The sequence below is a fragment of the Coturnix japonica genome, chromosome 1 (assembly GCF_054131305.1).
Source record: "Coturnix japonica strain WE chromosome 1, WE-NBRP24, whole genome shotgun sequence".
NCBI classification, from domain to species: Eukaryota; Metazoa; Chordata; class Aves; order Galliformes; family Phasianidae; genus Coturnix; species Coturnix japonica.
The window spans coordinates 167,313,366-167,336,644 of NC_140663.1; the positions used below are offsets into that span (position 1 = coordinate 167,313,366).

Consider the following 23,279-nt stretch of genomic DNA (forward strand, 5'->3'; position numbering starts at 1 on the left):
TATACACATATTAAAGAACCTTGCCTCCCTCCTACAAAATTGGAGCGAGACACAGCCTTATAGGCAAATGGTTATCTCAACATTAAACTAAAGTAAATCAAGAAAAAAAAAGAAGAACCCACACCACAAAACATATCTTCTGAGTCATGTTTCATCTTCAGAAAGTCTGTGTTTCTAATACAAATGTTTCTGCCATCTATATCTTAACTGATTTGAGGGTACCATAGTAGAGTTGTTTTCAAGAGGCAAAAAGATGAAACTGTATTTCCATACTTTCTTCATCTGTCATTTCCACAAAAACAAAACAAAACAAATAAGCAAGTGAAACACAATGGAAAGGGTGACTGTTCATTAGAGTTTATCAGAATATTTCTACAGATTGAACATTCCCATTTCAATTGCTTGATGTGCTTTCCATGAGGCCAGGAAAGCAGCAATAATTTTTACTTCTAACAGCTCAAATGGGGTCAATATGAGAAAACTAATAGTTGAAAAACTGAAAAATTTGCTTGAGAAGAGAAAGGAAAAAGCTCCTTCTTGAATTCCCAGTTACATCATTGCCCTGCAGAAATGAATTTGAGTGGTTATATTGCCCGTGTTTTCAAGATTTGCTTCCTCTGTGACATGACTCCTTTTGACACTATTACAGTGTGTACATGCATTAATGTATTGTATGAATGCCTTGCTTTTTGCCTTCCAAAGCCATCTTGATTCTGCAACAGCAAGATCTATAAAATCTTTGACAATTTGTTCTTCTCTGAAAAGTAACTTCAGTAAAAAGCATCTCAGTCTTCCACCTATTATCTCTTGACAATAGACACATTAATTGTGCTCCACTTACAAACAAAATAACCTCCATCTTATAAAAAGAAATGGAAAAAAAAAAAAAAAAAAAAAAAGCAGCTAATTAAAGTTAAAACAAAAACAAAAAAACTTACTTGATATCATGAAGGATTTGTAAATGCCCAGATCTCTAATACTAAACCACACAGCCATCTTTTTCAGCTTATGCTCTGACTCAGATGATCTGTCTTCTCATCACAGTGGAGATTTTAGATTTTTCAGTACGAGATCAGACTAGAGAGTAATCCATCTCAATAGCTTTCTTCAACAACAATTTGTAGTAGATGCTCTAGAAATGAAATAAAGACTGTCTTTGATAGACATTAAAGCACCTATCCTAAGCTGTTATAACAAGAAATCAAGAAGGACGGTATTTAAATTCATCCTGAAATGTATATGCTACATTATTAATAATAGCAGATAAACTTTTATTCAGTGCCAGCCCTTTTATTGGGACTTGAAAGACTGACCTTTGACAGCCTTTGTTTCCAGAGAATTATTATCCATGATTTATTAAGAGAGCATATTAATTGCCTATTCTATACATTTATAGAAAAATATATACCATCTTTCTAATTAAAGCAGATCATAGAACAGTTTATAAACACTCTGTAGGACAGGACAGGATATAAATATGGTTTTAATATATTGAAAATATTGGTTAAAAAAAAAAAAAAGATATTACAGAATCACAGAATAGCAGGGGTTGGAAAGGACTTCAAGAAAGTGATCACTGAGTCCAACATCCCTACTAAAGCACATTCACTACAGTAGGTCACGCAGGTAGGCATCCAGAAGAGTCTTGAATATCTCCACAGAAGGAGACTCCACAACATTTCTGAGTGGCCCATTCCATTACTCCATCACCCCAACTGTAATGTTCTTCCACATGTTAGTATGGAACTTCCTTTGTTCAAGTTTTAGGCCATTACTTCTTGTCCTACTGCTACACACTACTGAGAATAGCCTGACCTCATCCATTTACCTCCCACCTCCCTTCAGATATTTATGAAAGTTTAGATATCTGTGAAGTGCTGCTGTTAGGAAAAACTGGAAGACAGTTCCAAAATGAAGAATAACTAATTAGTAGCACTATAATACCCAAGGTCACAAGAGTTTTAATAGAATATAAATTGAATATGTGCCCTACAGTTAGAGAAAATACAGCTCAATCTGATTTATGTTTAAAGAAAATATTTAAATAAGATGGATAATAATAAAAATTCTAGTTGAATCTTGTGAGGTTCCAGAGTCTGTGAGCACTGTTTTTGATTATAAGGACAAAGAAACTCAAGTCAGTGTTGGATAGTCAGTCTCAGCTAATGGAAGGTGTTCCTACCTGTGGCAAGGGTATTGGGAGTAAATGATCCTTAAGATTCCTTCTAACCCAGGATATTCCATGATTCTACGACACTTTATTAAAATAGAGTGAAGGATAGGAAAATCAAGGAGGTTAAAAAAAGGCTTGGAAAATATGTAACAGAAAAGCCCGGAGAAACTTTTCTTTAAATAAAAAGTTCAAAGAGACTTAAAGACAGTATTACAATTTATTAAACATTATCAAGTAAAGCAAGATGAAAAATAACTCTCTTTTGCCTGAGTTTAGAAAATATTACAAGAAAATATTTAGATTTTCAGTTAAAAATATAAAGTGTTAGGTAGAAAATTCTATGAAAACTTGACTGTGAACAAAAATTTTACATTAGTAGAGATTTTTAAGATGTGAGAATATACTAAAAATACACATTCCTTCCCTAATTAAGGCAGCTAATACGCATAATGACATCATAACAATAAGCAGGTTTATTAGGACAAGTTAGAAATAATTCAATGTCTTTTATATATTTGTATAAAATTTAAGAATTTAAAAACATGAGATCTATAGGACTAAAGCCAATTACAATAATAATAATAATTATAAATACACATTCAATTTAAAGAAATAAGTAAAATACTATCAACCAGTGATAATAAAAGCAGTACTCTTACATATACATGAAATCTTTGGGATTATACTCTTTCTGTCTTTTGCTGCAATCAAGGCTGAACTGACAAGATCTCCAAGGGCATCAGGTAGACTCTGTTAGTCATTATATTCCATTATTTTATCTTATGCTAATATGAGGAGGGCTTCATCAGTGAGCAATTAAGTTCTGTGTTCACTAGGGATAGTACAAGAATAAATGAGTTTAACAGAAAAGATTAGATTTGATATTAGAAAAAATATGAATAATTATACAGATAGTTAAATGCTGAAAACAGTGACATGGGAAAGCAATGAAATCACCTTTCTACTGGAACAAAGGGAAGAAATGGCTCTGGTAAATTACACATTTACCATATGCCCAATATACTGTTTTCATGAATAATCTACACGTCATAGAAATACAGAACAAGAGATGAATAGGGCTGATGAGAAGCTGAAAACAAAACAAAACAAAACAAAAACAAAAACCTTAAAGAATGCTTAATTCGCAATAAAATGTTGTACCTTTTCTATTTTTAGTTCATTTAAATTGTTCTTAAAAGATCCAACAATTGGTATCCAGCAACCTTAGGTAATCTCTTGCATTTGTACTCCTAAACCAGGATGCATAAAAACCCCTACAGAAGCAGACTCTATAAGAATACCTAAAGCCAAGAGAAGCAAAACAGATTAAAGAACAGGAGAAATATTGCTATCAGCAATTTCTGATGTTATTTCTTGATGCTATAATTACTTTGGAAATGTTACTGAGAACACAAAATACTGACATGTTCTCCATAGCCCTTGTAATATTAAATCATGAATCTCATACTTGGGAATATCCTAAGTACCATAAAAATGTAGAATCTTATTTTACTGTCTGATCAAATGCCATGTTACAAAAAGGACTCATAGTGAAGAGGCAGACTGTCTAGGCTGGGACTCACAAAATCATAGAATCACAAAGTTGTAGGGATAGGAAGGGACCTCTACAGATTATTGAGTCCAACCACCTGCTAAACCAGGTTCCTACAGAAATGTCTTACAAGAAAGTATTCAGATGGTCTTGAAAATCTCCAGAGAAGGAGTCTCCACAGCCTTCCTGGGCAGCCTGTTCCAGTGCTCTGTCATCCTCACTCTAAATAAGCTCTTCTTTGTGGTAGTATGGAACTTCCTGTGTTCCACTGTAATCTCATTTCCCCTTGTTCTATTTCTGCACAGTACCAAAGAGTCTGCCCCATCAACTGTACTGCTGCACTTTATATATTTAAACAATTACGGGATCCTCTCTCAGCCTTCTCCACATTCAAGAGTCCCTAATGTAACACTGGCCAGTACCTGTTGTCCTGCAAAACAAGTATTTTAAAAAAATATACTCATGTAACTTATTGCAAGAATGTACACTTTTTAAAAAGCTTATTATATTTTTTCTAATTCTGTTACCACTTGAATGCAACAAGCTCCCATTAGTGGGAAATGAAAAAGTATATATATATAACATTAAGAAAATAAATATGAGAACAAATCACTAAAATTCAGTACAAAACGATATCACAGAATCACAGAATTGCAGGGGTTGGAAGGGATCTCAAGAGATCATCAAAGTCCAACACCCTGCTAAAGCAAGTTCCCTACTATAGGTCACACAGGTGGGCATCCAGAAAGATCTTAAATATCTCCATAGAAGGAGACTCCACAATGTCTCTGGGTGACCTGTTCCAGTGCTTCATCACCCTTATCATAAATAACTTATTTGGCATGTTACTACAGAACTTCCTATGTTCAAGTTTTAGGACACTGCAAAAACATTTCCTGAACACATAAAATGCTGGCCAGCATAACTCTTAATGTCATTATATTCACATTAAGGGAAATACAACAATCTATTATAAATTTATGTGTTCTACTGTAAAGAGAACTTGTGCAGAACTAACACTTGACTGCCCATGGTTTATTCTGGTACTGTATATATTATGTACTCTTTCAGAGGCAGACACATAAGATGAGATATTCTGAGGCTCAATCTAGCTAAGAATCAGTACCAACCCTAAATATCGAACCCTGTAAATTACACATACTGACTTTGCTAATCTATGAATGTCTGAAAGAGAAAATCTAATGCCCATAAACTTCCAAGTACCTAAATACCTTGATAGAAAATAAATACAAAATATAATGAACACAAAACATACATACAGAAAAACTAACAACAAAAACGTGCTGGATTTTTTTTGTAAAACATTTTGATAAAATGCCATTCATTGTTTTTATATTTTAATTAAAGGGATTTACATTTCATTTTTAGAATGAAAATGTAAATTAAATTGTAATTTATTGCTATGCTAGTTGCTACAGTTTTGATCATATGACAGATTACATTCGTGTCTGAGGTGCTGAGTTTTCCACAAGATCATGACCAGCAGCTAGACTACTAATACATTTGATCTCAGATTAAGTATATTCCTGATGACATACATTAAAACAGCAGTCAGATATAAGGTGAGGAATCAGTTTCCAGTAGAAATCACACACACTAAAAAAAAATGCTGCAAGTTTCATTATGATCAGTTATGAGAAATCCCTGAATGTGTAGTTACACTATAATTCATGGGGCACTGGAAATGGATAAAAATATTATTAATTCAGTGATTCTCCCTCCTTTGCCTTTTTCCTAGTGGGAGGTTTATGAAACCAAGAGTAACTCAGGATTAGGGTATATATGACATCTCTAGTTGTTAGCAGGAGAGCACTGAAACGTTCTCCCCCATCGAACTGTGGGAAATTATGGGAAGGGGAATGAGGTGAATGAGCATAAATGTGGGGAGTATAAAGGAATATAAAGGTATATAAAGATAATATGGTCTATAATTTCATTTTTCATTGCAGATTTGACAAACTTTAAATATTTTACTTTTTTGTTCCAATAAGTTTATAATTCAGTGCTTCAGAATGGTTTTCTTTATATGGTTTTATGTGCTTTTTGTTGCTGTTGTTGTTGTTTTTCTTTTTAATAAATTTAACTCACCTGAAGACATAAGACGCTCAGTTTCATAGAAGAGTATGATCCAAAGTTATGCTGTCTGTTTCATGTCTCTTCAAGGTTACTTTTTTTTTTTTTTTTTTTTTTTCCTCCTCATTTGCTCTTTCTAGCTGTATCCTATAGTCATAAAAAATCATTTATGTGCCATGTTTGCCTGTGATTGATGTGTGCACTATTGAACATTTTTGAATTCTGTATTTGCTGCTTCAGGATACTGGTTAACAACTTATTTAATGAACCAATTTTAGTATGGCACAATATTTAAATGCATTAAAATATCGATGCCAAGTACCATATTTCAATTTGAGTGTAAATTCACAAGCCGCAAACATCTGGAGGTGATCAAGAGATAACCTACAAAGCTGACAGACTTCCTTGTATCATGCAGAATTCTTCTAGGGTTTCCATATGTCAATCCACGTTAGAGTTGCTTGCACATTTAGAGTTTAATTGCCCTTTCTGCCTCCTATTTCTTCCTTTGCATCTGCAGTTACTTTTTGTATAACAGACTTGATGGTAATGAACAACAGAACTGCCTGAATAACTATCCATCTATGAATGTCAATAACTGTATGGAAACTAAGTGATAGCAAGCTAAGTCAACTATCTTAAATGCCATATCTATAGGAAAATAAGAAGAAATATCTTTCATCTCTTTTATAATATATATATCTTCTATTAACTTTAATATATCTCAAATTACAGTGTATAGAAATCACAGATGATAGCAATTATTTCTTTGGGTAAAATTAAAAATATGGAATTTTAGTTCTTTTTATCTCCAATTAGTTATATTAAAAAGACATTTTAATCAGTTGATCTATTAATTTATGTCTGCGCTAATTGGCCTCACAGGCTGCATGGGGCAGGTCATGCAACCATATGCATTTAACTTAATTTTAAAGTTTACTTTGACATTTACTTTAATGCTTCAGGTGCTGTGATTAAATAGAAATGACGAACGAATGCTTTTAATGACTATCCAATTGTCAAGGGTACAATATTACCACTACTCCAACATGACCTCTAGCATTTCTTCTATCACTTCCTCTCCTCATTTATTCAGAGTAGTCATTTCTGACCTATCAGATATTTCTAAGTCCTCAAATTTCTCTCCCTGTTCGGATATTGCTCCTTCCCTACAGGGCTTCCATTCACTTTGTTAATTATCAGATGTAATTGTGAAGAGTGTTAGAGGTCCTACAAGAATTAAATACTCTTGTACTGTCACTGTGGTGAAAATTTATACCATCTTATCCCCTAATCCCTAATACTAACATTCCCAAGTTAGATGTCCATAACAGAGGTAATCAGCTGGGCTTCCCTTATAGTTGAGTATAGTAATCACTTTAAGACAAAACTTGTCTTATTTTAGATTTTTATCTAAAAATGATTATTACCTTTAAGCTACCATTAAGAAAAACAAACAATGAATAGATTGGGTGATAAATGTAAAGCTTTGGAGAATAGATGTGATTTAGATGTTTATAAGAACAAGAGAATCTTACTTTTCCCCAGATTCTGAGATACAAAATACTGGTAATTATATGGGCTCAATGGATTTCAAAAGAGTTTAGCTCAACTTAAAAAGCGGGAAGGAAGACAATAGAATAATATAGAAATAACTGAAATTCTACTGCTCAGTACCAAACTAAAGAAATTGTCAAATGCCTCGTAAACACAGAGCTAGAGTACAATCATCATGACTCTCTTCTTCCTGTTATAACTTTCCCATGAACTGCTATATTTTGAGAACTTTCCAAAAGAAATTTCTAAAGAAATATGTAAGAGATCTGATTTTGTAGAAACAAACATAAGTTGTTTTACCATGCCTGGTCTCATACCTTAGTGGTCCCAACCCTGATTTTAACGTTCTGACTTGACTTTTGTGGCATGATCTCAGAACTGCTTCCTTTCTCCAGAGCTTCTCTGTGTCAGTGGTTACTTGGCAGATGCCAGTGACCATCAGGGATGTGTTCTATTTGTGTTCTATTTTATTAACATGTGCTTTTGTCGGTAACGTCACTTCTCCTGAGGCTGTGTATCTCAGAGACCCTAGGAGATATCACTAATTTACTAGGACTGCCCAGATAGACAGTGGAACATTCATTTATTGAGATATCGAAAACATGATTAGGCTCAGTTTTGAGGAACCTTCTGTAGTCAGACCATTTTTTAAGTAGGGAGGATGGACACAGAGATCCCTTCTGATCACCATGATTTTGCAGTTCATAATTACCATCTGTCATAACTCATCATGGAAGATTTGTTTTCACAAGAACTTCTTAATGTAACTTGGAGTTAAGTATTTTCTAGGAGAATCTTCCAATGGAAGGCTCTAGGTATGCATGTGTGAAAAATTAAGCAATTTGAATATAATTAATTCTGCTGTTCCCAAGAAAGCAGAACGCCTGAACTTAAGCAAGATAAAAATAAGGTTTCTAGGAACTTTATGATGATGTTGTAGATTTTTTTTAATTCCATACCTTTTTTCATTTTATGCATTATGGTTTTTTTTGTTTTTTTTTGTTTTTTTTGTTTTTTTTTTTTACATTTGTTGCTTATCCTTGCAAAGCTTCTTCGATATTTAGGTACACGGCTGTCAACGATTTCAAGCTCACTTTTAAAGTGTTTCATATCTACCTCAATAGAAATCAACAAACAAGTCAAACAGTATTGACTGTGAAATGCTAAAATATTGCTAGCATCCACCTATACACTCAGATTAGACATCAAAACAGCATGTGCAATTTTCACATCACTGCTCTGAAAACTGTGTTATTTAGGGATTCCCTAGCACTATCCAAGGGTGGACAAGCTGACCTTATTTTGTCATGCTTCACAGAATCAGAATACCTCAATGAATAACTTCAGATATGTTAAAGGACATTGCTTTTCTCACCTCTCTGACATCAACACTACAAAAAATAAAATACTTTTAATCCTTGGAAACACTCTCTACATTTTCTCTCTACTAATTGTTATAGGGTCATTCAAGAAGTAGTTTTCATATTCTCCCAAATCCCAGAAGGAAAGGTAGGGGCTGCAAACATATGCTTAGAGCTGCTCTATGCAATACTGTAATCACAGCAGTAGATTTTACAGACAGGCAGACTTTTTATGAGTCAAAGACTCAAAAGCATTTAATTACTTTGTGAAGAAGTGAGAACACCTTCCTGCCTAGAACTCGGAAAGACTCAAAAAAAAAAAAAAAAAAAAAAAAAAAGAAGGGGGAGGGGAAAAAAAAAAAAAAAAGGAAAGAAGAAAATGGCTATTTAGGGCTGGACAGGACAGGCAGGAGAAGTGGGCCCATAAAGTGGGCCTGGGGATCAATAAGGCAAAGTGCAGGGTGCTGCACTTGGGATGGGGGAATGCAAGCTATTTATACAAACTGGGGGAAAATCTCCTTGAGAGCAGTCCTGTGGAGAAGGACTTGGAGGTCCTGGTGGACGAGAAGCTGGACATGAGCCTGTACTGTGTACTTGCAGCCCGGAAGGCCAACTGTGTTCTGGGCTGCATTAAAAAAGGGGTGGCCAGCAGGGAGAGGGAGGTGATTGTCCCCCTCTACTCAGCTCTTGTGAGGCCCCAGATTTGCAGTACTGCATCCAGGACTGGGCCCCCACTGCAGGAATAACATGGATCTCTTGGAGTGGGTCCAGACGAGGGCCACTAAGGTGATCAGAGAGATGGAGCACCTCTCCTATGAGGAAAAGCTGAGGGAACTGGGCTTGTTTAGCTTAGAAATGAGAAGGCTCCAGGGAGACCTTGTTGTGACCTTCCAGTACTTGAATGAAGTGTATAAACAGGAGGGGGAATGGCTGGATAGTGATAGGATAAGGGGGAATGGTCTTAAACTGAGACAAGGGATGTTTAGGTCACATATTAGGAGGAGGTTTTTCACTTGGAGGGTGGTGATGCACAGTAATTTTTTAATGGAGTATTTAAAAACCCTGAATAAGTCATTATGCCATTTCCTTTTAGTTTGTATTACCAAAATCTTCTAAACAATTGTCTCTAGTTGGAAACCAAGAATTTATTTTGAGTCATTATAATTTACCCTGCAAACAGCGAACACTTCAGATTTTGTTTAAGCTGTATATACACAACTAAAAATGAGTTCTGGAAGACAAATATGGAAGAGACCATTGAAAAAGATGCTTTGTGTGATTGTGTTATCATGTATAGTAAGATTCTGAAAACAGTTTTTATAAACCGAGTTATGAAAAGAAACCATACCTTATTAAACAACATTTTCTTTCCCATGGTAATTCCTTTATTTCTTCTATAATATTCAGTTGAAACTATAAATGTCATTATTCTTATTAATTTTTCAAAATCATTCCAGATAAAAGGAATGCTATCAGTGGATTAGACAGAATAACATGTTGACTAATCTCATGACAGATCATTTGTAACCATTTTATGAAATCAATGTATTTTTCTGCATTTCTTGACTTCTTGGGAATAGAGACAAGGATTTGTTTTTGTATATATACTGAATATCTCAATATTCAGAACAAGATAGTTTTCACTCAGAAACCTTTAATTAACAAAGAATAATGTCTTTAAGGAATATGTCCAGTTCCAAATAAATTAATACATTTTGGTTACACAGCAGGTTATGTAGGGCAAAGGTGGGTACATACTTTATTCAGAATATTTGAATGCCACAAACTTTAGAAAGCAAGGCAAACTCAGCAATATTCTAGCTTTCAGCTGCTAATAAAGCATTCATCTAGACATTATATTTCCAGATTAAGAAAATTTAGAGCATACTGAGTTTATAAGCCAAGCACAAGACTCACAGTGCGTGCTTAAGGCAGATGGTTATCTGAGTGGCTATAGTAGTTGATTAAACAGGCAATAGTACTAAAATCATTCCAAGTACAGTATTTAGGGACATATCTAAACAATGATATTCAGTTTAGATTATTGCATTTATCTAGATAATCATTGGTCAAAGCTGTTAATATGACCCAGTTTTGCACTTCAATCCTTCCATCCAGCTGGATTTTGTTTGTAGTTCAATCTTAATCTGATTCTTAATCTGCAGTGAATGGCTAGAATTAAATTCTCTGACAGACACATAGGTCTTATTTGAGTTTCATGAGGCATGTTTGTCTGCTTAAAAATAAAATCTAATGCAAATAAGAAATCTGTACGCTCTGAGTGCAAAGCCTTTGATGGATTTCTGTTTGAATAAATCTATAACTAGTGCTCAGCCCTATATACAGACTTTTGCTTTAAAATGATTTCTTAGTCCTGTCAAACAATCCTTAGCACTGTATAGGACTTTTGGTGCTTCTATTTGCAGAGGAATTAGATAACTTTGGTATCAAATTAACAGAAATATTTAAATTTGCATTCGTGGAGATCCACTGTTAACTGCTAAATGCATTCTTCAATTGTTGATGCACTAGCCTCAATCTCTACTGATATCAAAGTTAGCACCAGACTTCTGGCACGAAGGCTGGGTCCAGTCTTGTTTAACTTCTTCACTGGCCATCTGGATAATGAAGCAGCATTGGTAAACTCATGGATTACACAAAACTACAGGAACTGAGTTACTTAGCAGAGGGTCACGGAGCCATTCATAATAACCCTGCCAGAATGAACAAATGGAGTGAGAGCAATCTCATGAAGTTCAAAAAGGAAAAGTAGTCTTTGCATGTGGGGAAGAACTACCCTAGGCACCAGGATGTGTGTACAAGTTGTACATGTCTCAGAATACTTGACACTAGAAAGACTATTTTTGTTTGCATTAGGCAAAGTATTGGCAGCAGGTCAGGAGAGATGATCCTTCTCTGCTTACCTATTGGTGAGGTTGCATACAATCCTGGGCTGCCCAACAGAAGAGAGATGTGGACATACTGGAAAGAGTATAACGGAGGACTACCAAGATGCTGAAGAGAGCAGAGCACCTCTACTATGAGAAATGTTTGAGAGCTGTGATTTCTCAGTCTGGAGAAAAGAGGCTCAAGAGGCATCGCATCAATGTCTTAAGAAAACTTTACACAGATTTCCTGTCCATTTTATCCTCACCTACATCATCCTTAAATTTAAGTCACAGATATTCTGGAAAGCACTTTATTTTTCTAGGCAATGAAAACTGAAGCAATACTGCTTTCTGTTTTCTGACACAACAACAGGAACAGCTGTGCTCCATGAGCATATGGTACACATTTAAGCCTGTAGCATTTTATGATGGTGCTTACTGGCTTAACACACATATTGAACAGGAGGAACAGGGGAAACAGGAAAATGTAGGGAAAATATCATTATTGAGAGTATTGGCATATTTTATTCTAGATTTTTCTTAGTAAAAAACAATTTTATTTATTTATTTATTTACTTATTTACAATTTCTATTGGGCATTAGAGATAGTTTTGTGGTATCTCAGGGAATATGTTGTTGCAAATAATGAACAGACATAGGTAGAATAGTTTAAGTGCCTATCTTTCATGTCTAGTTAGGAAGAAAGAATTTCTCACGAAGAGCAGCTCTGTCTATTTAGTAATAGCTAAATGTAAAACTTGATTAAATATGGGAAATAGCTATAAGGCAAGGGCTGTAGGAAACAATGAGGGTCTAGACAATTGGCTCAGACCAAAGATAAAGGCAGTAAAATATCTAACGATCAGCTACAGTGAGTGTAGAAAGCCATGTTGGCACTCAGAGCATACTGAAATACATGTTAAGTGCACTGTCTGATGATCTAATCTTGTTTTTCTGAAAATTCACAAACAGTTCTTTAAAAAGTAAAATGTAACCCTCTGCTCCATAACAAAATCTAAAAACCTTCCCAAGCCATTCAACAATCTGAATTAATTAGTGATGGTCACAACCACTTGTCACTGGAGGAGCCTGAAGAATTATATATATATAATAGTAGCATATTTACATTTCATTATATGGAAACCATGAATCTCTCAAAGTCAGCTACACAGCAAGATGCTAATAATCTCCATTTGGTACAGACAGAATTCCAACATCTTTGCTAAGAATCAAATTGAATCAAATAAAAAACAGATTGAAAGGTAAAAAAAACAAAAAACAAAACAAAACAAAAAAACAAAAAAAAACCACTGATAAAGAAGTACCTTTGAAAGCTGTAGTTGGATGTTGAGATATGTATATTTTTCCTGAAAATTACATTGCATACTAAGGTCTAAAAAAATAAAAAAATAAATGCAGCAAGACATAGTATGATCTTAAAGTAGATCATAGTATGATCTAACATCTGTATAAGTGCAAAGGCTATTACAAGCCTGATGTTCTGTGTGAGAGAGGCAGCAAGACAAAAATAAATGTGTGATCCACAGCAGTGAATTACATTTCATTTGTAAAAAGTGCTAACACTGCTATGTTCTTTATCCTTGAAACAACTCTGAAACACAATTTATTTGAGGAATACAACTTCTCATAGCTATTTGGTTAGACCTGCAGAATTCAGGTGCTATAAAAAACATTCCACACCCTCAGTTTCTATTTAGCTTATTAAGAGAAGTCATACTCTGTATCTGATGTAGCACCTTGATGTTTACGAAGAGCAGTACAATTACAGAGGAACAAACTCTGCAGACAGTTGCCATTTCTGCAAAGGAATCAGATCCCACTACCTCAGATTTCCTGCTTGTTTTACTTAAAAAAATAAAAAAAAAAATAAAAAAATCACAGAATGACTTGGGATGGAAGGGACCTTAAAGATAATCTAGTTGCAACCCCCTGTCATTGTCAGGATGCCCTCCACCAGCTCAGGCTGCCCAGGGTCCATCCAGCCTGGCCTTGATCACTTCCAGGGATGGAACATCCGCAGCTCCCAGGGCAGCCTGTGCTAGTGCCTCATCATCCTCTAAGTAAAGAAATTCCTCCTATCATCTAATTACATCTCCCCTCTTTTATTTTAAAATGATTCCCTCTCATCCTATCACTATCTGCCTGTGTATAAACTCAGTCTCTCTCCTGTTTATAAGCTCCTTTAAAGCACTGAAAAGCTGCAATGAGGTCTCCCTGTAGCCTTCTCTTTTCCAGAAAGAACAAGCCCAACTACCTCAGCCGTTCTCCACCGGAGAGGTGCTCCAGCCCTCTTGGCTCTCTTCTGGACCCACTACAACAGCTTCACATGTTTCTTGTGAAAGAGACCTCAGACCTGCATGCAGTACTGAAGATGGGGCCTCACAAAGGTGGAACAGAGGAAGACAGTCATCTCTCTTTCCCTGCTGGCCACCCCTCTTTCAATGAAGCCAATGGTGATTGGCCTTCTAGGTTGCAAGAGCACGCTGCTGGCTCATGCCAAGCTTTTCATCCACTATTGATTTTAATTGCAATCATCTTAATCTTACTGTGTCATTAATCTTTATAACTTATAATATTTTTGTTTAGATACTTGGGAAAAGTAAAAAATACCAAGTCATTCACTAGCTAGAAGACATCGAGTCCCACTTTTTTCATGCCAAACATAACAAAGATATAAACAATTTTATATGAAAGAAAGTAATTTTGGCATATCATCTATCATTATTTACTACATATTTATAGAAACCATATTTTGACACACCCTTTGTTGAGTTCATTCTAATCTACAACATCTTAATCGTTATGAAGACCAGGAACAAAAATAATCACATAAATTTCATAGAAAGAAATTGGGAGACAGTTTTAAATATTGCAACATATATCTCCACCTCCAACAGAATATGTTATTTGCATCTTCAGAGTTAGACTTCAGGTCAAGCACAAAACAATAAACACCATTTATGCCAGATCTTTGTATGATCTCAGAGGATAATAATCGGGCTTATGGGCTGTAAATTAAATGCTTACATTACAAGCAGGACTGAGATGACATGGAATGACAGCAGAGACTTGTTTCATGTCAGTGATTGTTCACGTTTATTCAGAAGTTGATTCTGTTTCCATTTAATTTCTTTAAATTATTTTTACTATTTCTCATGTGCATACTACTTGATGATTACAGAAAGTGGAAAGAAACCTAGACTTCTACTCCGATGATTACTTTTTATATTATTCACGTTTCCATCTTTTTTTTTTCTCCTCTCTCTGAGATGTAATTTTGTTGCTCATTTCTCTGGTCTGCTTATTTCTCTGATTTGAAACTTTAAAGATAAGGAGTACAGGTTATTAGATATAATTAATTAATACTAATTTTAGTTCAATATTTCTTTAGGAAAGAAAGAAAAAAACAAACAAAAAAAAAAACAAAAAAAAAAAAACAAACAAACAAACAAAAAACCACTCTTGTTCATTTGTGCTTCAAAATTCCAGAATGGCTATGTCAGATTTCTTCTGAGGGAAATCTGCTTTCTCATTTGAATCCATGAGCAAACATACTCCCCTACTCACAGCTAATGGAAGGAAAGAGGGGAAGAACAGATGGAGTATAGGAGATAAGGGGTGCCAACACTATGCCACAGTGCAGCCTGCCAAACAGCAATTTGGTCTACTCCAGAACTGCTAATTAGCAAACAATTAAAAGAACAATATACACAGTGGTGTCAGTAATCTCACAGTTATGGGAATTATCTTATGATCTTGTAAGTTTAAATGAGAATTTTTCTGTTAACTATTTTTATCCTCTTTGAGGAAAATATTCTTATGCTATAGCCTTGTTCAATAAATCTTTCAAGATGCTGCTTTTGTTTTTTGCTTAGTTAGAAGTGTAAGTGTACACATCACTTTGCAAAATATGCTGAACAATTAACCCCTGTCTCAAAGAATTTGCAGTGAAAATAAAATAGTTACAAAGAATGACTGCTCATAAAACAGGTAAGATAATGCCAGGAGAAGGAGAGCTCTACTGAAATGAAATGATAACCGATTGCCTATGCAACATTGTTGTATAAAGCAGTCTTATCTAAACCAGGAGCTCTGCTGTAGGGTTGCTGTAAGGTTGTAGCGGGTGGATTGTAATGGCTGTGGTTGAGAATTTCCATGGTTGTAATGGGTGGATGGGCATTTGTGTGTATTTCACACCTTTCTCCTATTCCCCTCTCACTAACAAGGAAAACTGGCAGAAAACTCTCCTGCAATGAAGTATGGGTTCCAGACAGCACAGCTGTGCTGTTGCCATGCCAATTCACTAACTGTTAATTGCAGCTAAGAAATTAGTGCAGCAAGGCTTTCGAACAGCCCCGCCTTGATAACTGCCCCTAGATACATATCCCTTTGGCTTCTGTCAGAAATTGATATGAACTTGGGAGCACTGGGATCCATGGTGTTCATAGAGCACCTGGATTTCCTGCTGTGGAAATAAGAATTCAGGTCTATTTCAACCTCCATTACTGGTGGCTTCAAAACTTACCTTTACATGTCAGGAAATGCAATCTTCCCTGGAGCAGGCTGCTGTTGTTAACACGACAGGCCTCGGTCAGTCCCAGTGACAGATGCATTCATACCTCGGGTACTGGTAAGTAAAACTAGACTGGGGCATTCAGTGTTTTGGTCTCACACATGGAGACTTCCCCTAGTTCTGTAGACCCAGATCTTCCAGGCATCCCAGATCTTTACAAGCAATGTTATCTATACCTCCTAATGAACACTTGCCTAGTAAACATTTATTACTTATCAAAGTATTAGAAATACTGAAGTGCAAGCTGTTCCCCACAGAGCCTAAGAGACATAGGAAAAATTAGTTTGTCCAATTCCAGCTGAGTCAGTACAAACACTCTTAAACATCTGTTAGTTTCAGATTACTTTGGGCCCACTTCCTCACTTTATCAGTTAGAAGCAAATCCATATATTGATTTCAGTGAATCATAAAATCACAGAAATATTAATGCTGGAAAAAATAATAAAATCACCTAATCCAACCATCAGCCTATGCCTGCAACTGCTCTAGACCATGTCCCTCAGCACCGCTTCTTCCCTTTCTTGTACACCTCCAGGAATGTTGATTCCACAGCCTCCCTGGGCAACCTGTTCCATTGCATTACCAGTCTTACTGAGAATAAATCTTTCCTAATTTCTTGGTACAACTTAAGGCCATTATCTCTCATCCTGGAAAGAGAAGTCAGCTGGAAGAAGGGACTGATCCCCAACTCACCAGAACCTTATCTCAGAGAGTAGTAGAGAGCAAAAAGGTCTCCCCTGAGCCTCCTCTTTTCCAAAAACTAGTTTTGTGTTTATGGTACATTTTATATCGCAACAGTTGTAAAAATTTAGGTTTACAAAAACATTGCATTTTTTAACAGAAAAAAAAAAAGAAAGAAAAAGGCATTCTGCTTATCTTTGTGCAATGCTTCATGCAAGATATAAGTATTGCTATGTACTTGTACTGCATATTAGTTCCACATTAGACTGTCTGGGGAGGGAGAGAGCAAGAAATTCCATCCACAGTTCTGTGTCTCTCTGTATTTTAATAGAGGTCTTGAAATTGGTACTAATCCAACCTAAAACCATTTATTCAATATGAAAGGCATCTATTTCTGTAAATTAGGGAGCAACTTTGTGTGTTAATTGAACACACATGGAAGTCATCTGGGACAGCATTACTGATTTGTAGTACCTGTTTAGCAGAGCAAGACAGTTTGCTCTGAGCGTTCTGGAACTGGATCTCTGTGCTAATCATAACAGCAAATTATGGGATTTGATTAGAATTAAACGTTAATTACTCAATAATATTGAAGAAAAATCATCTGAAGTACATAAGCTTATTAGTTATGTAGAAGTCATAAAGCAGTTTTACACATTACAAGATTTAATTAAGCAAACATGTCTTTATGCCAGTCAGCTTTCCAGTCTTATGGAAAAACAATCCAATGAATCTACAGGGTGTGATTAGGTTTTTTACTGATCAGTTTTAAGTTTCTATACAGTTTAGGAATCAAGAATGTGCCTAAGAGACATAATCAAGTTCTCTGAGACTTAAATTTAGGTCCATGCTAAACACTCTGCCAAAGAAGTAAATGGTGTAACCAGTGTGGTGTTTAACAGCTGTGGGTAAAATTTCGCCCTAATTTTCAGCAATTGCTTGAGTCAGATATATTGGAAATTGGACAAAACAAACCACTTATTCTCTAATTAGGAAACTTACGCAGCTTTACCACTTTAGTGTCTGAGTATCTCATAATCTAAAAAATATTTCTGAGAGAATAGTGTTATTTCCATTGCAAAAAGAAAACAAAAAGAAACCGAACTGAGAATAAATTAGTATCTTTGCCATTTGGAAAAACTCATACTCAAGCCTTAAATGCCAAGCATCCATGTAGAGGATATAATAAGATTTATATGTCTAGAGAGAGATTCACAAAAAAAAAAAAAAAGAAAAAAAAAAACCCCCACAAAAAAAAAAACAACCCAAAAAAACAAAAAAAAAACAAGCAAGTCAGAATGAATGGTTAAGGAGAAAGTGACATTCACAAGATTATAAACAGAAATCCAGCTTCCCAGAAGACAGTAACACCATTGCTTTATCACTGTGGGTAAAAATGGACCAAATTCAGCAGCCTTGAGGCACTGTCAGAATACCTGACAATGGTTGAGGGACTGTCATGGGAGAATGGATTCAATTCAGAGAGCTCTGGGATCATATAAAGATAGGGATTTTAAATTCAGTGAGCACTGGTAATAATATAATTGCACAGCAAAGGGAATGAGACAGATATTCCTATTTACATTCCTTCTGGAACTAAAATATATCAAGTGAGGTCTCACAGAGAAGGGCTTAATTTTTACACACATGTTAGGATAAAGAAAATTAAGCAGAGAAGTGTAGAGACCACACTGATGGATGCAATAGTCACACTGAAGAGTCAGTATTCAATAACTCGGGGATTAGACATCATCAGAGTATTTTGAATGTAAAAAGGTGGTTCTATATTGCACCTTATGAGTCTGTATTTAAGTGACCTTCTGAATATGACATATGAGTGTGCAGTTCTCTCAGTTCTCAGATTACTGGAAGAATCCCTGGATGTATTTGTAGGTTTAAAATGAAAAATAAATATTCTCATACTGACTCAGGCCTAAAGTTAATCTAATCTACTACAAGTACAAACTTTAAAGTAAGTTAAAAACCTCAGTATGGATAAAATCTGGCTACTTAGGTACCTCATGTGCCACTCAATTTAGTTCAAAAATTATGTAAGACAACTATCATATTTAAAAAGAAAATAAAATTTGGACACTTTCATTGAAGAGGGATAGATTTAGATCATACTTAGTAATAAGTAATTTTTTTTATAGTCTGCAGTACAGAGAATAATTAAGTATTTAGATAATGGTGAAGATTAATCAAAAAAGCATTGATTGTCATCAGCCAGATAAAGGAGAAAAGTAAGCTGTCCTGATAACTAAGTTACCTAAACTCATACTGTTTCTTATTGTAAGTAGTGTCATGGGCCATTCATTTCTCATTACTGCTTGTAACAGCACAGTTCAGAGAAAATGCTTTGTAAAGAAACAGTAAATTGAAGGAGTAAATTAAAGAAAAAGAACAGGTCTCAGTGTAAATTATGATATCAAGATTGATTTCAATGAAGTTAATGATATAACTGAATATATCTCAATGCTTTGCTGAAACCAGGGTTAAAGGAACACCAGCAGGATAAATACTGGATTAAATTAGCTAAACTACTACATTTAAATAAGAAAAGCAAACTTACTGAAAATACCCAGACTCAACAAAGATGCCAAGTCTTCAGACACTTCTCCCAGTTGATACAATTCATTAAGGATTACTGAGAATGGCCTTGCAATCACATCTGCCTGCTCCCTCAGCACTCATGGGTGCATTTTATCATGGCCCTTGGACTTGCGAATGTCCAGTTTGCCTAGGTATTCTCTGACTTGATCCTTTACCACCAAGTATACATCTTCCATGCTGTACATTTCCCCCTGGTCTACAAGATATGAGATTCCTGAAGCTTTATTGAGGGCTTTATTGAGCTCCTCTTCCTACCAGGGCCTTATCCCATGGAACTGTACCTGAGAAGATTCTTGAAATATTTTGTTCTCCTGAAGCCCAGGGATAGTAGCTGTGTTTTCACCCTTCTCACTGCTCTAAGGACCTTGAACTCTTCATGGTCAGATCACAGAATCATAGAATGATTTGAGTTGGAAGGGACCTTAACAATCATCTAGTTCCAACATCCCTATTACAGGCAAGGACACCTCCCTCTAGACCAGGTTGCTCAAAGCTCCGTTCAGCCTGGCCTTGAATGCTTCCAGGGAGAAGACATTCACAGTCTCTCTGGGCAACCTGTTCTAGTGCCTCACCACCCTCACAATAAAGGATTTCTTCCTAATATCTAGTCCACTATTTCATGGCACCTTCACCCTTAGCTTTCACACTCATGACAAGTCTCTCACTGTTGAGGTGAGTATGAGGTATAGAACAGCAACTCTTTGTTTCTCGCTTGGAGAAGGAAGTTGATTGATGCTCCATGTTCAAGAGTGATTGGGATCCCTCTCTCAGTACTATGCTTTATTTTTGGTTAACCCTCAAGTGGTCAGACAGTTGGACTAGATGAACTTAGATGGTCTCTTCTAAATGAACTGTTAATTTCCATTCTATTCTCAATGTATTCCAGGTGTCTCCTGATTTTGGTTTGTTTTGCTGTGTGTGTAAGCAGAATTGTTCAGATAACTTTATCTAACATATCTCAGATGAACCCTATCACTGAATTTTGACATCTGCACCAAGAAAATGTGAATATGAATAGCAAGAACCTCATATTAAGAAAAGGGAAGGGAAGGGAAGGGAAGGGAAGGGAAGGGAAGGGAAGGGAAGGGAAGGGAAGGGAAGGGAAGGGAAGGGAAGGGAAGGGAAGGGAAGGGAAGGGAAGGGAAGGGAAGGGAAGGGAAGGGAAGGGAAGGGAAGGGAAGGGAAGGGAAGGGAAGAAAAGAGAAGAAAAGAGAAGAAAAGAGAAGAAAAGAGAAGAAAAGAGAAGAAAAGAGAAGAAAAGAGAAGAAAAGAGAAGAAAAGAAAAGAAGAGAAGAAAAGAGAAGAAAAGAGAAGAAAAGAGAAGAAAAGAGAAGAAAAGAAAAGAAAAGAAAGAAAAGAAAAGAAAAGAAAAGAAAAGAAAAGAAAAGAAAAGAAAAGAAAAGAAAAGAAAAGAAAAGAAAAGAAAAGAAAAGAAAAGAAAAGAAAAGAAAAGAAAAGAAAAGAAAAGAAAAGAAAAGAAAAGAAAAGCAGTAGGGAAATACTACTATGGAAAGATCAGTAGCACAATCTGTACATTATATCAGATATATTTTTCCTGTACTTTTTTTTTTTTTCCCCTAATACTTTTTTCATGCAATGGACTGTATCTTTTTAGTCATAAATCAAAAGTGCACATCTTTGTGCAACTGAAGGATGAAGTATATGAAATAATATCAGTATTGAGAGTAATTTTAAGCAACATACAGACATTAATCCATTGAGGACATTTTCAACTATCAAAATGAACTGAAAGTAGTCCAGACTATAATAAAATTTTACTGTAGAAATTTTAATATCCTCTTGGTTGTCAGGAATGAAAAGATAAAATGGAAATATTGATTTTTTTTTTTATATTTTTTTTCCTGATATATATATTAAAAAAAGAACATTATTACAATCCATTTTATAATTCCATACAAAAAAAACTGCTACATGGGGAGACTAAATATGACAAGCCTGTTAAATAATAAAACTACTACACTAGTAAATATTCCTTAGGAAGTATACAACATAATATCAAAAGTTGTATTTGCGCATTTCTTGAAACAGTAATTCTCTTTTATTTCAGAAATGAAAGCATGTTCTTTTCAACTTGTACATCATAGAAGAGAAAACAAATATTTCTGATGTCTATGACTTTTACTCTGAATTTAAGCCAAACCGTGTGACATGCTCTGTGTAGGCAATGTTACCTGCCCAGTATAAGACTTTCCTTTTGTTTTAATCATGGAGAAAAAATGAAAATCCTTATTTTGATTTATTTTCTTGAAAAGGTTGTGTTAAATTAATAGACATTCTGCACTTCTATTTATAGTTATAAAACTAATAATTACATTTTTTTTCTCCCTTTGAATTAACATATACATCTTACAGTTCTATGATAACAAATATATATCTGTTTCAGAATTTAAATAAGTGAATGCTATATTTCTAACTTCTTTACTCTTACATATTATCAGTGCTGAAGATTTATATCAGTATTTGCTGTGTTTTAGAGATTTTTACATATTCTTATAAAAATTTCTTGTATTTTCTTCCTACTTTCACTTGTGAAATGTATCAAAGATAGAATACCTGAGTACTTGATAAAAAGCTCCAATAGGAAACTAATAGTATCATTTGCATTATTTATTTTTCCACCTTATTTATTTCTCCTTTTGCCTTAAGGTTATTCAGACACACATACAAAAAATGAATATTGCCAATTTAAATACTGTAGTATGAACCATCATGAACACTCACATTTACACAGAGAAACGTGTGACATCTAAAAGTCAGAATCACTGAAACTGTTGAGCATGATGATTTAACAATCCTCTTGCAGAAGAACTAAATATAGAAAAATGTGGGATAATACTTACAAAATTTACATATAAATAGATGTCTGGATATACTGCTGATCTCTCCTGATCTTATCACTATTGAACTAACAGTAAAATTCTATATGCAAGATTAGTTGGACATAGTGACTCTTTTCAAAATGCTGTAGTGTTTTAGATATTTCTCCCTGGAGACCTCACTAGCACTTCTCCAAGCTGGGGATTGATGTTCACATTTTAGAGGAGGAAAGAGTGAAGATCAGAAAGGTTAAAAGCTTTCCTGAGGTAGCAGAATTAGTCAATAACAAAAGTAGTATTGGAATCCACATTTTATAGTTGTCATCTCTGTACACTATTTTATGCTATATGGTTACTTCCTACCAGGGGGAAACAAACAAAAACCACAAACACTCTCTCCTAGAATTCAAATAAATACCAACATATTTTTGCTCCCGGCACTGATTCATCTTTGACACAACAATGAACAAGGGAAGCATTTTGTAAAAAATTATGACTCTTAACCCAAAACTGAATAAATAATAACAACTATTTATGTGAATTTCAATTAACAAGAAACTGTTGTGAATCTAGACTTAAACGAGTGAGGGAAGTAGAAGGAAGTAGAGGAAACATTAAAGAAGACCTTTGTTTGTTTGTTTGTTTGTTTCTGTTAGAAAGTGGTTCGGTTGTTTAATGACCTTTCACATGATATCAATGACACACACACTCAAGCAGAATGCTTAAGATGCAAAATTTAGGGAAGACTTACAACTGAATACGAAGAAAAAAATATTCCTTTCATTTTCTTTTTCTGCTTTTTATTCCTTCATAATTTAAGAATTTCATTTTTATTCTCATCAATAAATCAGACAATCTAAGCTGCAGCACTTAGTTGAACCTATGTAAGAAATCAAGATTCAGCCATGTGTTTGAAGTTTTTCTTCTAG

At 35.0% G+C, this 23,279-nt stretch overlaps 1 protein-coding gene across 10 annotated transcripts in view; it reads right to left on the reverse strand.

Annotated features, from left to right (window-relative positions):
• Positions 1 to 23,279, reverse strand: part of CNTN5 (contactin 5) — a 538,457-nt gene that overhangs the window by 443,346 nt on the left and 71,832 nt on the right. The gene's annotated exons all lie outside the window — the stretch shown is intronic.